Here is a 15,713-nt window from a genome sequence, read left to right as displayed (position 1 = left end):
TAAATGCTAGTCACCCTTCCTGCTTTTCTAGGGCCCATTTTAATTTAAGTTTCTCAGAGGACTTCTGAAGCTGTGTCGTTTCTGATAGGACTCCAATTAGCCCGACCTACCATTGTCCTCCTGATTTTAGAAATAACTATTCCCTGTGGTTTGAGTGGCCCCCTGGAAGTCCAAACAAGCACCACCATTGAGGGGCTGTGCCACAATACAGACAAAGAGGATAATCAGATTAGTGACATTAACACAGAATAACAAAATCAGGATAAAGTTCTACATCAATATCTTTTAAAGAATAGCTACTTTGATGACACTCATTTTTTTTTCTATCTCACTCTAGTTTATTATTTGTTTGATCTCTCCAAGAAGAACCTGGCAGAAATGTCTCCTGGCACCCTTAGAGGTGAGCATTGCACCCCAACTTTGCTCTCACTTGAGTTTCTTGTTCCTGTGAGTGAAAGCATGGTCTGCTTGATTCTAAAGTCTTACCAAAGCAGAAAGAAAACCATTTCAATTTAGAAAATTAAACAAATATACAGAGGGTGCCAAAAAATATGTATACATGTTTTAAGAAAGGCAAAAACGGTATTAAAATTGTAGTACTCAATATATACCGATAACACAAGGGGAATGCAAGTCATGTGTATACATTGTTTTGGCACCTCCCGTATCTACACAGGGCTCCAGGAGTTAACTTCTACTCTCCGTGACCTACTTTGAATCGAGGCTGCTGTTCTAGGGGGCTGTCCTAACGAGGTGAGACAAGAAAGCCAGCAACTGGCCTGGCCTTCGGATTCTTGTAGCAAACGGTCAGGGAGTCTCAGCTCCAAGAAGAGAAGATTGGAAACATTTAGTCTTTTAATGCTTTATAGGTAGGTATCTTGAGGCTCTCTTCCAGCAGAACGAAAGGACCTGTGAAAAATGAGTTATGGGAGCTGGCTTTTTAAGTGCTGTTCAATGATTTACAGGAGGTTTAGCATCCCACGTTAGAAAAAACCCTTTTTGTTTGGTGTCAGCTCTTTCCTAATGATCATTTATGACCGTGAGACGACCACTCACGTAGAGCTGGCCACCTGAGTTTACCTGAACAGTGTGAGGAGCGCGAAAAGTCCCGTGCTGAGCTGTTGGTCTCCTGCGTGGGGACTGGTGGTGGCATCACGAATTCCAGGAGCTGGTAATCCGTAAGGCCGTGGGTTGAATTCTTCTTAATGCTAAGCAGTGTCCTTCAGCAGACAGCTCCTTCCAGGTCCGTTTTAGGTTTGGTTTCCTGTGAAATGCAGCCACAGACCTAGGGTGGTGTGATCGTGTGCATGTGGGACTTCCTCTTCTCTAGTTGCAATGCAATAAATGAAGCCGTAGGAGGCTCAGGGCTCCCAATCACAGGGTGTCCTTAAAGACACTCGGTGTCCGTAGGTGGCACTTCCCACTTTCCAGAGCACAGTAACAGATGGCCAAGCAACATTTCAACATCAAAGATAAGTTTTGCTAGACTCATTTCATGTGCGCACTGAGCACTAATTCTCTTGTGACTGGATGTTGCCAGTGGCTTCCTGAGACGGCCCCAAACACATGGACCACTTCCTTCAGGTGTGATGGAGAGAACATGGGGACTGGATTGAGAATGCCTAGCTCTTATTCCTGCCGTATTCATGATTAGTTACGTGGTCTTGGCAACTTTCAGTTTGTTTTCAACTCATTGTCGTGTGGATGACTGAGGGATAATAATACTTATACGTTAGATGGAGCCCAAGAAATGAACAAAATCATGTAAATAAAGACCCGCAGAATGTTTTGGGTGTGTATGAGGTACTCAGTGTATTGTAACTTCTCTCCGCCTTTAACCCTGGTTCAGTTAAGCTGGCTGCAAGTCCTAGCAAGTACTGCCTGTCCTCTTCTGGTCCTCGCCACTTGTCACTCTAGTTTTATATAAGGTGATGTGGGATTCCATGAGAAACCTGAATATCACTTAAAAAAAATTCAAAGGCACAAGTTGATATTTTCTTGGGTGAATAACTCTGGTTTTGATTTAACATACACTCCAGATGTAACACTAAGGTGGTAATGAAGCCGGGAGACATTCAGGTAATTCACCCACTTCAGCAATTAGCTTTTGCTTCATTAGGGGCTTCAAACAATAACCACTTCACTTAGCTCACTGTTGTGTGGTTCACTTGGCCGGGTCCTTTGGTCTGAACCTGTATGAATTTCCTGGGATTGCCATTACAAAGTTCCACAGAGAGGGTGGCCCACACAACAGAGATCTATCGTCTCACAGTCTGGAGGCCGCAAGTCTGAATCGAGGTGTTGGCAGAGGTGGTTCCTTCTGAGGACTAAGAGAAAGGGATCTCTTCCATGTCCTTCTTCTCCTTGACTTATAGATGATGGTCTTCATCTTTACGTGACATTCTCCCTGTGTCTGTGCCCACATTTCCCCTCTTTTAAGGATACTAGTTACATGGGATAATGGTCCACTCTAATGACCTCATTTTAAATTGATCACTTCTTTAAAGATCCTATCTCCAAGTAAGGTCACAATTTTTGCGCACTGGAGGTTTAGGCGGATGGTGGTGGTAGGGTGCAATTCAACCCATAATAGGACCTGATCGCCTGGTCTTTGCTGGTGGGTTGGCAGGCAGCTGAATGATCTAGGATTGTCACATTCATGTTGATGTTGGCAGGAAGTCAGCCAGGTGCCTCGGTTCTCCCCCACATGGCTTTTCATCATCCAGTAGGCTAGACCGGGCTCATGCACACGATGAGCTTGGGGCTCCAGACCCAGCAAGAGAGGAACAGCCCCAATGCATAAGCCTTTCCCAAATCTCCGTGCTGTGGTCCCAGTAGCCAAAGCAAAGCACATAACCAAGTCCAGAGTCAATGTTGGAGATCACTCAAGGGGGTACAGGAAATGGAATTCCTGTCAGTTTTACTGGCAAATGGTCTCATACCCATGTTGGCATCTAGTTAGTGGCTGGACTGCCATGGGAACCCAGGTCTCATCATAAGACAATCCCTGCATTTTACCAAAAAAGAATTAAAGACAGTTTGGTCTCATGAGAATGTCGTTAACAGTGTCGGTGATGTTTATAGATTTCTTGAAATCATTTACTCAGTCAGCCATTATCTACTGAATGTTTATTATGTACCAAACACTTTATTAGGTGCTGAAAGACGCACCTAATCCTTGTCCTCATAGAGTTTACCATCTAGAGGAGAGAATAAATGAATGGATTTCACAAATATCTACAAAACTATGATTTGTGGTAAATACAATGAACAGGACCTGATCAGACATTCATTCATTTATCCAACAGTTATTGTCCTCCTCTGCCTGCCATTTGACAGGATCTAATTAGATTTGGGGGTACGGAGGTGAAATAGAAAAATCTCGTCCCTACCATGATGGAGCTTAGAATCTAATGAAGTAGAGAGACACTGAATAGGAAACGGTGACTGGATGCAGCATACTCTGAGACGGAAGTGAAGAGGCCCCCAAAAGGCAGATATGTGCTACTCTGGGGACCCAGGAAAGACTTCCCTAGGGAGAGAGTGATGTTAAAGCTGAGGCCTTTATCATGAGTTAGAATTTGCTAGACCAAAAGAGGAGAAAAAGGGAGAGGGAGGTGGACAGAAGGGAGGAAGGAAGGGAGGAAATAGGGAGGGAGGAGGCAGGACTAAAGATCATGTCAGGGAGAACATTCAAGGCGAAAGGAATTACGTGTCTACATGCCTGGGTACGAGAGACAGAAAAGCTCACTGGAGCAAAAGGCGGCTGGAATGTGCAGAGAACAAGGGAGAAGAACATGGCACAGAAGCATCCAGAGTGACAGGCTACATAATCCCTCAGTCTGAGCCACAAGTCCCATTCGATGTCTCCCCCTTCCTTACTGTCTGTCCTGCATTCCACAATCTGAGACATCCCTCACATTAATCTTCTATTTGGGTGACAATTCATTTTGTGTTCATTGCTTCCTGAGTTCTTATCTCTTGCCCTTTACACTCCATCCCCCACTGGCATAGCTTATTGGTCCATGAACCCTGAGTCACACTAGGGGTCACTGGGGAAATCTGAGGAGTTCGGGTTTTGATAGCCAGGTCAAAATTACCCAGCTGTATCACTGAGAAGCTACCTGGCTTTGGGCAAAGAACTTGACCATTCTGAGTCTCATACATAAAATGCGAATGAGAATAGTTACTTGGAGGGGTGACTGTGAGAATTAAATTACTTACTTCCTGCAAAATGTCTGGTACCATGCCTGGCATCTAAGTAACCAGCTCCTTTGGTTTTCCCTGGGGCCCTCTCCCAATCCACTGAAGCATAATATGGGGCCACCAGAAACACTAACTGATGGACAGTGATCCACCATGTGTGTGAATGAAGGGTGAGCAATGGAGGCAGCGCTGCCCTTGGGTCTGGATAGGACTTTTCTGGGTCAACGCTTGCCACAGTGAGTGAGTTTGTTAAGTTTTCACTTTCTCTCTGGACCAGTCAGGGGATAGACCCCTTGGGTAGGTTGTGTGGAAGAATGACAGGAAAAACAACAACAACAACAAAAACTGAGAAGAAAACAAAAAGCAGGACTTTGAAGGCCCAGTCGTGTTGAAGGACGATCATGGCCCTGGGGGCTGTTGCAGACCCTGCCGGGAGGCAGAACCACGAGGCGGTCAGGCTTTGTGTTCCACTGGCCGCCTGTAAATCCCTGGCTTCTCTAAGTGCACACATTTCAGCACGTTAGTATCTAACTTAACTGATTCTCTCATTTCTCACCTTTACAAAGGAATGTGACATTACTAATCTCTTAGCAGTTTTTCAGTGCATGAGATGATAAAATTATCTTGCAAATACAGGGAGGTAAGAAAATGTGGGCATAACTACATGTCGATAACCAACCTAGAACCCATTTAAAGAGATCTTTATGTTTTCAACTTCCATGAATTTACTGCACGTGAGGAGAAACTTGAAATTTTTATTTATACTTTCAAAATTATTGTCTTACTTTTAAACTTTTTATTTTGGAATAATTATAGACTCAATAGCAATTGTCAAAATAGTATATGTATACGGAGGTCCCGGGGAGTACCCAACCATCACCCAGTTTCTCCAAGAGAAACTGATTTCTTATGAATAAACATTCTATACAGACGCAGATTTAATGCTTAATTCGTGTCCTCTTTCTAAAGCCAAGAAAATGTGTTGCAGGGGGAAATAAAAAAATGGCAAAGCCTGACCTAACTTTACCTCTTTCCTGCTATTTTTGCCCTTGTCTCAGTTTTCTTTTACAATTTTTTGAACATAACAAATTTAGGTGATAAAAAAAAATTAGTGGTCTTAGGAAGCATCGTGATACTGTGTGGTGTTTGGTTTCATCCTTTCAGCAGGTGGAAACTGTGAAGTTCAGGTTCCCATCACACAGCTGGTCTTGGGATGCTGACAAGACTTGGGGGTGCAGGATTCAATTTACACATCCTTGCACCCCCAAAACACAAGAATCTGTTCCTCATCACGGTAGGTGTGTGATTTGTTTTATAAATTCCTAGTTGGGGGAACTATCTGCTACAATGGATCAAAATCCATGTATTTTTATTTTTTATTTTTTACAAATTATATGAGAGCTGAACTCCTGTGTGGAAATCTGGGTTAATTAGCACCGGCATTTCTGATTTATTATAGTTTAGCACCTGTTTCTAGCAGTGCCGTGGGCAGGTTGACTCCAGGCCCATGAGAGGGGCTCACCTCACACTAATTGCCTTTCCTTCCTCATCTCATAGCCTGTCTCCTTCAGGAAACATGTTAGGAGCTCCCCCAATTAGCTGCGGGCTCTTTTCACATCACACTGGCACTTTTGGAAGCAGAATCTTGGCATGAGCTTAAGCGGTGTCCTCTGCTGGACTTCAGATGTGCTCCGTTCCAACTGGGTTTGTGCTACCAGTTGGACAAATTCATGACTGCTAGAAGTAGCTTTCTGGGGGAAAATCTAACATATAAACATTGTTGACTTTCAAACCCGTCTGGTCACGTCTGGGGAATGATATCAGGTGCGATAGTTTCCACAGAAGGCCATTCTCTCCAGGAAGGAGCTTCAGGTGTCCCCACTTCCTGGCCTGACTACCCTAACAATCCTACAGAAAGGCAGACCCCAAGATAGGTAAATCCAGGACTCAGTGTAAATGCTCACAGGTCAGAGGTCAAGGGTCATTCTGAGCATGACATGGTTCCTGATTTTGGATTTATGTCCTAGTGGAGTTTTGTTGCATTTATACTAAGTCCTTTGGGAACCACAGAGGTAGAGGTATAGATAAGTGCAGAAAGGGCTTTTCCCTAAAACCTCTGCTCAGTGTTCTTTGACTCCTTTAATTCTTTGTTGACGGAAATGATAGGTGGTTTGCCAATGAACAAACATCGATTAAATACAAGTTCATTGCTTAGCTCACACCCCGCCCCCCCCCAACCCCCAGAAGGGACCCAGGGGGCTAACATTAAGACCTCTGTGTACATTAGATGTTCTAGGCACTTTGCAGAACACACATAATTTAATCATCCAAACAGTGTTTTCATATTGGTATCACTATTACTATTACCCATGTGAAAAACCAGAGTCTCAGAGTCACCAAGTTCTTCCCACACTAGTGATAGATTCATTTGTCACCACTGTTTCCACATGTCTCCTCCCAGCTTTGTCCCTGTGACAGCTCTAGAACATTAGTGGCTCTGTCCTACGGAGGTTATGGAAACAGGTAATGGCAGAGCCTACTGCATCAGGTGAAATGTCCATGAGAAAGAAATACATAAGGGAAAGTGCAGTGCAATAAAAAAGTGATGCAGGATAATGGACAGGCAGTAGCCTGGGACATATGTGGTGGGAGCGGGGTTTCTGTATGCAGGTGATCTGAGGTTAAGTCTCAGCAGAGGTGACATTTTATCTGATGCCTCAGTGGCAAAGGACCAGACCTGATGTAAGTCTGGAAGGAAGAGTTCTGAGTAGAGGTAACTCCGTAAGAGGATTCTGTGAAAGAGATGAACTTTGGGGGTATATATACCTTAATAAATTATAAATTCCTTGAAGGTGGCTGTCGCTGTTTTTCATCTTGGAATCCATTGCAATACCAAAAACCCATTATGCATTACTCAACCATAGGTGAACTGAATTGGCTGTAGCCTACACCTCTGATTTTCAAATGAGGAACTGGAATCCCACCGAGGTGAAGTGACCGACCACAATGGTGAGTGAGGGCAAGAACCAAGACAATGGCCCAAGTTCCAGACTCTTAGCCAGATCTCTTTTCACACCAGCACTGTTATGCCTCCAATTCTGCATTTAAATGGCAGCCATAGTTAGCCATTTATCTTGAGCAGAACCTTGTTTAGACAAATCTGGCCAGAAATGTGACATCATCTCCACACACACAAATCTGTTATCGGTTGTTTGCCCAACACTTTCCCCGGAGGTTAAAAACACTGTAGTGTTTTTAAACCATGTGGGCAAAATCACTCTCTCTCCATGCAGGGGCTGACTCATTGCCAGGGTTGCTAAATTGGCAGGGCAAAGGGCCCCATGCCATCTGTCCTCGCATTGGTTGAATTTAGGTCTTGAAGTGAGGATCAGATTAAGCAAAAAGAAAACTTTCAGAGAACTGAGCATTTTTTTCATGAAAAAAAAAAAGAAAAAAGAAAACAGCATGAACACCGCTAAGGAGTCCTTGATTAGCAAACAATCTGTGGGGTAGATAGTGGGACGAAGCAGGACTCAGAACCGATGATGAAAGGGAGAAAGCCAACATTAATACCTAAAATGGAATTGGGCCTTGGCTTTTAACCTCTCTCTTTCATTGTCTCTCTGTGTCTCTTTCTCTTTGTAATCTTTTCTTTCTAGAAGGAAGGAGAAAGAAACCAAACTTACCAAACTTACTTTCTTCTCTTTAAGGCAAATAGACCTAATGATAACTGGTGTAAGTGGAGTAACTTAACAACTTTCAGACTCTTCCCCGAATTTTGTTTTTCTTCATTCACTCTTACTTAGTCTATAACACACCAATCCCTCGGCATAACTTTTGAGACTCAAAGAAGTCAAGTTTCAAGTCTTGCCTGGATCCACAGCTGGTAAATCATTGAACAAGAATAAAGTTGAATCTTTGGAAGAACAAAGTCGAAGCCTGCCCTAGCCAGTAGTTTTTCTGTCCTTAAAATGCTCAGGCCCTGGGACTCAGACTGGAATGACACACTGACTCTGGGTCCCTCTCTTGCTGGTAGAAGATCTTGGAACTTTTCTTAGCCTTCCTAATTATCTATCTGTCTGTCTGTCTGTCTATCTATCTATCTATCTATCTATCTATCTATCTATCTATCTATCTATCTATCTATCTATCTTATATTTATCACTGGAGAACCCTAACTAATGCACTCATGTAAACAAATTTGCATTGCAAAGGGAATTAGTGAAGAAACAGATTTGGCGAAGAGAAGATGTCTAGTTGTGGAATTTAAGGAATGAGATGGAGGTAAAGATGCTGGCTTTGGGGTTAAGGAAAGTGAGAATTACAATAACGATTAAATGAGACGGTCTATGTGGTACCTCCAACATCGTACATATTTAGTAAATGCTATAAGATTGATAGGACACTGAAGGTCACTGTGGTTAAAAGAGATTTCTAGTATGTGGAGCCTAAAAAGGAATCCAAGCCTGTCTAACTCCAAAGCCAAATATAAGCCCATTGTGGCTTTACGGAGGCCTGGGAATTATCGATTATTGTGCACGAGAGACTTAGGTGGGTTTTTATTACACATTCACAGTGTTTCACAGTCTCCAAAAATGTAGCACGCGTTACCTCACTCATACCTCAGAACCTGACTTGTGATGAAGGGACTATTTTTAATTTTACAAGTAGAGAAGCTGGAGGCTTAGAGAAGGGGAGGGAGTTGTTAACCATGCAGCTTGAAGGCAGCGGTCCTGCTGGAGGTCAGACGTCCTGACTCGAAGCCATGAACTTCATCCCTACTTCAGTGGAGTTGCCTCTTAAGGGAGTCTAGGTTCTTACGGAAGCTGGTAAAACAACAAGCATGGGTGGAGAAAATAATCTACAAATTATCTCTATGTCTTTCCTACAGTAAAAGAGACACGGTTTTGTATAAACAATGGCAAATAGGAATATGCAAATGCCATGGCAGAATAGATACAGTGATGTATCTACATAATTACAGAGAGGTTTGTATGTAGAAATTAAATCCTTCAACTGTTTTACTGCTTAAAACACTTCAGCAAATTGGGATGTTTTCAACTTGCTGGAAAATGGTGATCACCTCCTGTGTCTATAAAAGGTTTTATCAGCTCTAACCTATGCCTAGTCAAAATTCCTCTGAGCTCTCAAATCATTTTTTCATTTCTTCTACAAAGATGTCCATGGGGCTATCACTACCCAATTTCCTTGGCCATGAGTAAGACATATTTGTTTTATTTCTTGGTCAATACTTGGACGAGGAAATGCGTAAAACCATGCTAGAGATTTTGCAAGCCGACATTCTCTATTTCAGGGTTGGTTGCATGTATTGCCTGTGGATATAAACCGAAATTTTCTCCTTAAAACAACTCCCTCCCTTGCCTCTCTCCTAAGCAGTATGGTTGAATGTCCTACATTAAACGTGTGTGTCCTGGCCCCTCTGTACCAGGTTGTGAGTGTGAGAACACAGCTGAAAACCGGCATTGTTTTTTTTGCCACTACGGAAAACCTTCACTGAATTTCAGGTCCTTGTCATGTTCTGTGCTAAATGCTGGAAAGACAAATAAAACCCAGTCCCTGCTCTCATGGAACTGTCTATTAGGTGAGAGACTGATAAACAGACAAGTTGTTTGGTGAGTGGAACATTGAGATTTATGTGTAAGCGTTTGGGAATGAATTTGGTGACATGCAGGAGTTGATCGTAATAAAAATCCACCCAGCGCTTGCCCTGGGGACTGTCATAAGAGCTTCACATATATTAATTAGCTTATTTGGTCCTTACAATAGCTCTGCGAGGTAGGTTACTATCATTCCTGTTTCATAGATGGGGGAAACTGAGGCATGGAAAGGTGAGTTGCATGAGGTCACCCTGCAGGAACGTGACCTGAGATTTGAATCCAGGTAGACTGGCTCTAGTCCGTACACTTAGCTGCCCTACACCGTCTCAGCTGGTGCTTGGAGGGATGGGGAGTGGTCAACCAGTCAGAGGAAGTGTCATCAGGACCCTACCCAGTCCAGAGAATGATTAAATTAAAGAGAGAAAATGATCCATTAGATTTAGAATCCACTTCAAGGATGAGAGGTGGCATGTGTTTTGTGGGATTATTCGATACTAGTCCAAATGTTTGTGTTTTGTGATCTCGTGCGTTTCAGCTTTGAACCAATAGTCACAGGCATTAACAACACCACGAGCCCATGTCACAAGTGGCGACTTTCATTTTATTAAGTGTTTCAATATCATTGATTGAGCACCTAATATGTGCCCAACGCTGGGTCAATGGGTGGGGGACACACGTAGAGCTGAACATGGAGTGAACAAAACAGACAAAGACTGGAAAGAGACACACGTACAGACGTGTTTGGTTAACGTCTAAACACTGTTTGCTTGTGTCCCCTGCTGTGTGCGCCCATGTTCTTGCCATAAGGCCATTTGCTTTCTGGAATTCTGCATTTCTTAGTAGAATTGGTTGAGAGAGACACAAAGACTACCTGGTTCCCCATTTTAGACTTTAAGTTCCAGGTGACCAGGGTCATGTCCAGCTCCACACGTCATTGTGTTCTAAGCACCGGGCATGTGAACACATAGAGAATAATTAGTACAATCAGGAAGTGCAATGAAGAATAGTACAATATTCTCTGAGAACATAGAGCAGGAGATCTTTTTTTTAAATGTGAGAGTGGCCAGAAAAAAACAAAACACCAAAACTCGCTGAGGAAGTAAGAGCTTCAATAAGATTTGTAGGAAGAATGGGGAGGTAACTAGAGGAGAAAGAGGGTGAGAACATTCTGGGGGTTTTGGGGTGAGATCCCAAGTGAACAGACTTATTTGCATCCCATCTTTCTCATATCAGTGGCTTCTTTTAAGCTTCTGCAGAATGCCATTTCAGAAAATCGTGTTTCTGTTGTATAAAATGACTCATGTAAAGGAGCTATTTTGTTGTTATTGCCACTAAAAATAAATTCAGAATAAAATAACTTGGAATCATTTTTATTTTCATTCTTGATCTTTTTATATGGAATGATAGAACTGCAAGTTTAATTTTTCTTAGGTCATTTTAAAAAGGAATTTTGTCTTGCTGGCCGATGTCAGCTCCCTACCCTGAGCCCCTGGGGATGGGGCTACCTCCCCCCACTCCACCTTCACCAACCATATGCAGGAGGAGGTCCATGTCCACCCCCCAGGTTGGGCAGGGTGGAGCTGCTAAGGTAGCCTGTTGTTCTTGGTTCTAGGATATGACATCTCTGCCCAGACCAGCTGGTGCAGGAGAAGCATCTGTCCCCATAGGGTCGAGTCTCCCTGTGCCTGATCTTCCAGGCACGCTGCTTCTTGGCTGTGCAGCTGGGGGAGAATTAACTCTGAAGCTCAGAGCCCTGCACGGGGAAAAACATGACACAACAATCTCAAGTGTCTGGTAAAATGCCTGGCACACAGTAGGTTTGCAGTACATATAAATCAAAGCAGACCTGGTTCCTGTGGGCTTGGTCTCTTACCTTTCCTAAATTCAGTCCTAAACCTTTCCATCTGGATTTGAAACCCCTAGTCCCATGAAGAACAGAGGGAACTTCTAGGAAACTCATCCAGATGGAAGGGGGGCATCTATAGACATGTTTCTGGGGTCAGAAAGCAGAACATTTTACATCAGATGGTAGCATTTGCCACGCAGATTTGTGCTTGGACATGAGTCCATTGGGGGCTGGATGAGAGGTTTAGGGAGGAGGGGCTGGACTCCAATGAATGGGAGATGTGATGGAATGACGTCCTCCTTGGGTGAATCAGGACTCCAGTGCCTCAGTGGGACCAGTGTAATTGCAGGGAGGCCTAGGTGGTTTGCCCCGTGCAGGGAGTGGGTGCAAGAGAAGTGCATTCACGGAACAAAGAAGGCCAAGTGGCATTTGGAGGAGGCGTCAGCAAGGGTAGAAGAGAGTAACAAGACCAAGTCTGGGCCTCATGATCATCATTTACATAGAAGCTGAGTAGAAAACTTCCTGGGAACCACCAGTGGGAACCAGGTGGTGGAAGGAATGGAGTCTGGAGGCTGAAGTTCCTTTTACAGTAAGTTGTGGGGAAGAGTGAACAAAACACACAGTTACACTGTTAGGGCCCTTTATCCTTCCCCAGTTGGTGTGACTTTGGGAAATAGTAGTTACACTGAGACCCTGTCTTACTTTTCTATTTGCTGCTGTAACAAATGACCAGACAATTAGTGGTTAAACAACACAATGTTTTATCTTCCAGTTCTGTAGGTTAGAAGTCCAAAATGGGTTACACTGGGCTGAAATTCAGGTGTGGACAGACTGGATTTGCTATTGGAGACTTTTGGGGAAATCCTTTTCCTTGCGTTTCCAGCTTCTGGAAACGGCCCACATTCCTTGGCTCGTGACCCCTTCCTCCATCTTTAAATCCAGCAGCATTGGGACAAGTCCTTTTCATGTTGTATTACTCTGGCCTCCCTTTTCCTATTTAAGGACCCTTGCGATGGCACTGGGCCCATCCAGATAATCTCCCTTTTGTAAGGTCAACTGTTTAGCCACCTCTATTCCACCTGCAACCTTAACCCTCCCCTGCCACATAACATAACACACTTGTAGGGCTCCAGGAACTGGGACATAAGCAGCTTGGGGGCTGTTTCTCTGTCTTTCATAGGCAGAGCTGCACAAAACCAAATGTGCTGTTTGATTGCTCCTCACTGGGTGAGGGGCACAAGGAAAGTATAAGGCACCAGACCAGTTTTAGAAGCTACCGTCTCGGGTTTCAGCATTGGTGTTCATGAGCTGTGTGATCAGATGAAATATTTTATTTGATGGTTCCCTGTTTCTTCCCCTGTGGATCAGCAGCCCTGTCTGGAGACAGAGTGAGGGAGGGAAGAGAAGGAAGCAAAAAGATGTGTCTGTGTTATTGTCTTGCTTTGTTCTCTAGCTGGGGTAACACCCTTGCATGTTTACAAAGATATTCTAGACATTACCTCCAAAGGGAAGAAAGTGGAAGGCAGGTATGGACGAAAGCTGACCTGTCTCTGAATCTCAGAGTTCCAGGCCAGGCATCTCTTTGGGCAAGCCACCCCTTTCTGCTTCTCAGTTGAACCTTCTATGGAAAGAGTCATGTGGGGTCTGAACTCCTGGACCTCCAGTGTCCTCCCCAGGGCTGTGCTTCTGTTACTATGAACTTAAGGCTAAAGGGATCCATTTGGGGGAACACTTAGGGACAGTCTCAGGATTTGTTTCTGTGTTGAGCTAATTCTACACAGAAGTTCTCAGTCAAGGGTTACATGCCAGGGCTCCCTGGTGCATGAGCAGAGATGCCCACATAAACACTAGGGTTTCACTGGCCAAGGGACAGACTTCGTTTCAATCCCTCCTGGGACATCTCTGAAAATAGCCAGAGTCTGATAGCTGTGGGGACAATAGGGAGAAAAGAGAAAATATATCATTTGTGAGCAGCTACTATGGATGCCATGGCCGTACCATTCATTTTCCTCATATGATCCCTCCTCCAAATCTTTAAATGTATGAGGTCTGACAATTCAGTTCACGAACTTGTTTCAGCGATGTCACTAAACTGTTTTTGGTATCAGAGGGATTATTTATTATGAATCTGTACCAACTGGGCCAACAATTAACCAAGTTTACTATTTGGAAGTGCTGAAAAGGCTGCGTAAAAAAGTTAGACGACCTGAACTTTTCACCAACAATTCATGGCTCTTGCATCACGACAATGCACCAGCTCACACGGCACTGTCTGTGAGGGAGTTTTTAGCCAGTAAACAAATCACTGTATTGGAACACCCTCACTGCTCACCTGATCTGGCCCCAATGACTTCTTTATTTACCCGAAGATACAGGAAATATTGAAAGGAAGACATTTGGATGACGTTCAGGACATCAAGGGTAATACGATAACAGCTCTGATGGCTGTTCCAGAAAAAGAGTTCCAAAGTTGCTTTGAAGGGTGGACTAGGCGCTGGCGTGGGTGCAGAGCTTCCCAAGGGGAGTACTCTGAAGGTGACCATGGTGATATTCAGCAGTGAGGTACGTAGCACTTTTTCTAGGGTGAGTTTGCGAACTGAATTGTCTGACCTCATATCCAGGAGGGGTTTTCTTATCACCTTTGTACAAGTAACAAAAGCGAAGCCCATGCTATCCAGTTGGCCATTGACCAGGCCAAGGCACCATGTGTCTCCTTTCCCTACATGAAGTCTCTGAGCTACCTCTTGTAGTGCTGGGGATCATAGGCTTCCTTAGGACACAACTACGGTTCATTTATTCATTCATTCATTCATGGGATAAGGGAGTAAATAAGACCTGGATCCCATCCTCAAGCATCTCACAGCATAGAGGCAGAGAAGCGATGACAGCACAGCACAACAGTTTATGATGGAAGAAAGTGCAGGGCATGTTCAGACCAAGGAAGTCACCTGGGCCAACGCGGAGAGGGTTAGAAGTTTTCCAGGGAGAAAATGATACTTGTGCTGAAGGCAAAGTAGGCTTTCACTGGATCAAGATGGGACTCAGGGTTCCCAGGCATTGGAGCAGAGGTGAGAGGCATTTTCAGAGGAGACGAGATAGTTCCTTCTGAGGAAACGGAGGTGGCAGGAGGAAGCCTGGTGTCCCAGACAGCATTCGGTGCTGACATCAGGGGGGCCAGGGCTCAAATCCCATCTGTGTCACTTACTGCTGCTATTTAACCTTTCTGTGCACCAAGGTTCTACACTTGGATGTGGAAATATGATTCCCCATCATTTTATTATGATGACATTGCATAATAATAAAATAGCTAACATAACATTCATTATTTCCAGACACTGTTCTGGGCTTTATGCCTTTTACTTCTTTCATCTTCTCAATTCTTTTAGACACTACCATTTCCCCTATTCTATTGCTGAGGAAACTAAGCTTGACTGAAGAAATGAAGTCATTGCATCTTTGGAAACAGAGCTGTGATGTGTCTCCAAAGCTGGAGAGTCAATACATCAAAGCTTTTCTCTGTCCCGAACCTCCTTGGTGCCCCCAGACACGCAGGTAATCATCAGGAGAGAAGCGTGCTGCTTCTCTTGGGTGTGTCTGTGTCTGCCTTTACACTGGCACCTCCTCAAGCGGAGGGCCTGTCTTATTAACTTTGTGTGTGGTTCTCTTCACGTAGTACCTGCTTGATAAAAGCCAAATGAATATTAGACAAGAGGACAGCATAGAGTAGATGGGTAGGAGAGACTATTGCTTTGAATGTGAGACCAGATGCTGTAAGAATGTTTCCTCTTGGGCTTGAAATCTTTGACCATTCGTATAAGATGAGTAATATTTATAGCCTAAGATGAGTTGGCCTCATGGGTGGTTTCTCACTTAGGGTGTGAACGTCCTAGCCTCCCAGCAAAGAGGAAAATCTGTAGACCAATATAACAAATTCAGAATTTGTGGGCAGCATACTCTGCTGTCTCTCAAGGTGTGAACTAGTAGCTAAACCTATGTTTTGAACTCTTAACTGCTTTATGGCACCGATGTCGTTGGATTCAGGG

The 15,713-nt window shown here is 44.0% G+C and overlaps 1 protein-coding gene across 2 annotated transcripts in view; it reads right to left on the bottom strand.

The window, feature by feature from the left end:
* Positions 1-15,713, bottom strand: part of CLNK (cytokine dependent hematopoietic cell linker) — a 157,931-nt gene that overhangs the window by 125,833 nt on the left and 16,385 nt on the right. Inside the window, exon 1 of one of the 2 annotated variants that reach the window (XM_081046550.1) lies at positions 1,081-1,297. The exons of the other annotated variant lie outside the window; for it this stretch is intronic. The gene's annotated coding sequence lies outside the window, so the exon portion shown is untranslated. Of the gene's footprint in view, positions 1-1,080; positions 1,298-15,713 lie in introns of those variants that run through there. 2 annotated transcript variants of the gene reach the window in all.

This window comes from Rhinolophus hipposideros, assembly GCF_964194185.1.
Source record: "Rhinolophus hipposideros genome assembly, chromosome: 1".
In the NCBI taxonomy this organism is placed as follows: Eukaryota; Metazoa; Chordata; class Mammalia; order Chiroptera; family Rhinolophidae; genus Rhinolophus; species Rhinolophus hipposideros.
Note: the sequence above shows the minus strand (reverse complement) of the source record. Positions and strands in the feature narration are given on the sequence as shown.